Source organism: Penaeus japonicus, unplaced genomic scaffold, assembly GCF_977035675.1.
Source record: "Penaeus japonicus unplaced genomic scaffold, GWHDUDI00000001_assembly GWHDUDI00000003, whole genome shotgun sequence".
NCBI classification, from domain to species: Eukaryota; Metazoa; Arthropoda; class Malacostraca; order Decapoda; family Penaeidae; genus Penaeus; species Penaeus japonicus.
The window spans coordinates 7,270,463-7,272,962 of NW_028234405.1; positions in this window are offsets into that span (position 1 = coordinate 7,270,463).

Sequence of the window (2,500 nt, forward strand, 5' to 3'; positions counted from 1 at the left end):
AGACTGGGGGAAGCACTGAAAAAAAAAAAGTCAAAAAAAAAAAAAGTAAAGAAGCGAGAGAGAAGAAGACGAGAAAAGGAGAGGAGGAGAAGAGGAAGGGAAGGGGAGAATAAAAAAAGTTGGGAGGAGGGAGACGGAGAGAAGAAGAGAAGAGAAATAGACAAACAGAGAGAGAGAGAGAGAGAGAGAAAGAGAGACAGAAAGGCAGAGAAAGAGACAGTGGGATCAAGAGAGACAGACAGACAGGCAGACAGACAGACAGAGAAAGAGACGTCGGGATTAAGAGAGGTTCAGAGAGAAGAAGAAGAAGAAGAAGTAGAAGAAGAAGATTGGTTCCTGTTCAGTGATGCTTCGGGATGCAAAAGGGTCGAAGAGAAAAGGGATCAATGAGATACTCTTGTCCTTCCGGGAAGATAGTGGCTTGAGGCGGGAGGGGAAGGGGAAGGGGAAGGGGGGGGAGGGGGAGGGGGGGGTTATCGGGTCATGGGGGGGCGGGGGGGGTTAGGGTTATTTATGGTGGGGGGTCAGGGGGGGGGAGGGGGGGTGTCTGGTGGTGATATGGTGGTGAGGTGAAGGATCGAAGGGAGGAAGGGGAGGAGGGAGGAGGTGGAGGAGAGCGAAGGAAAAACAGGAAGCGAAAAAAAAAGAAGGGGAAGGGAGGGGAGGGGAGGGGAGGGGAAGCGGGAGGGACATAGGGGTGTGTGGATGAGGTGGGTTGATGATAGTTGTTGGATGAGGGGAAGAGAGTGATTGGAAGAATGTAGGGAGGGAAGGAGAGGAGTAAAAGAATGGAGGGAGAGAAGGAGAGAAGTGGGGGAATGGAGGGAGGGAAGGAGAAGAGTGGGGGAATGGAGGGAGAGAAGGAGAGAAGTGGGGGAATGGAGGGAGGGAAGGAGAGGAGTAAAAGAATGGAGGGAGGGAAGGAGTGGAGTGAGAGGAGTGTAGAAATGGAGGGAGGGAGGGAGAGGAGTAAAAGAATGGAGGGAGGGAAGGAGAGGAGGGAGGAAAGGAGAGGAGGGAGGGAAGGAGAGAACGGAGAGAACGGAGGGAGGGAAGGAGAGGAGTGGGAGAATGGAGGGAGGGAGGGAGAGGAGTAAAAGAATGGAGGGAGGGAAGGAGAGGAGGGAGAGAATGAAGGGAGGGAAGGAGAGGAGTGGGGGAATGGAGGGAGGGAAGGAATGGAGGGAGGGAAGGAGAGAACGGAGAGAACGGAGGGAGGGAAGGAGAGGACAGAAAGAGCGGTGGTAGGAAAGGAGAGGAGGGAGGGAAGGAGAGAACAAAAAGAACGGAGGGAGGGAAGGAGAGAACAGAGAGAACGGAGGGAGGGAAGGAGAGGAGGGAGAGAACGGGGAGGTGAAGGATGGGGAAGATGGTGAGGAGGGAGGGTGGGATGGATTATTCCGAAGGAGGGAAGGAGAGAGAAGGAGAAGTAGTAGGAGGAGGATAGGGGAAGGAGGGGGACATAGGGAGATAATGAGGAAGGAGCTGATACAAGGAGAAGGCGGGAAGGGGAGGATCAAGAGGAGGAGGAGGGGGAGGAGAAGAAGAAGGAGGAGGAGGAGGAGGATCGAAGGGGATGGAGGAATAAGGAGTAACGGAGGGGGGAAAGGGGAGACCCCCACCCACCCCCAAAAAAAACTGGTTGGACAAAGTGGATGGAGGAAGGAAATAGGAATAAGAATAAGAAAGAAGAAGAGAAAGAGGAGCGAGGAGGAGAATAAGAAGAAGAGGAGGGGAAAGAGGAAGAGGAGGAGGAGGAGAATATATAAAAGAAGACGAGGCAGACGTGGAGAAGGAGAAGGGAGAAGAAAAAGAAGAAGAAAAGGAGGAGGAGGAAGAGGAAAATGAAGAAGATGAGGCAATGAGGATGGGGCAGAAAAGAGGAAAAAAAAAAAAAAAAAAAAAGAAAAAGGACAAAAAAGAAGAAAGTAGAGGAAGAAAAAAAGAAAAGTAGGAGGAAGAGGAGGAGAAAAATGAAGAGGAAGAAGAAGAGGAGGAGGAAGAGTAAAAAGAAGAAGAGGAGGAAGAGACAAAGAAGAGGAAAAAGAAGAAGAGAAGGAGGAGAAGGAGGAAAAAGAAAAAGACAAAGAGGAGGAGGCGGGGAAGAAGAAAAAGAAGAGGAGAGGAGGAGGAGGAGTAGGAGGGGGAAGAAGAAGAAAAAAAAAGAGCAGGCGGAGGAGGAGGAGGAGGTAGAAGAAGAAAAAAAAAAAGAAAGAGGAGGAGGAAAAAGAGAATAGTGATGTTGAGGAAGGCTAAGAGAGATGGTGGGGGGGGGGGGGTGCACGAGGAAGAAGATAAAGAACTGGAGAAATATGGTGACGGGGACATCTATGGTGATGAGGCGAACGGGATAAAGGAATTGGATGATGATGACAATGATGATGATAAGAATGATTTAAACTTGCACAGAATCCAATATCTTTTATCTTTTATCATTTTTTTCTACATTTTTTTTCTCCTTTATCTAAAGATAAATAATGATAAACTGCCCTTACTGTCA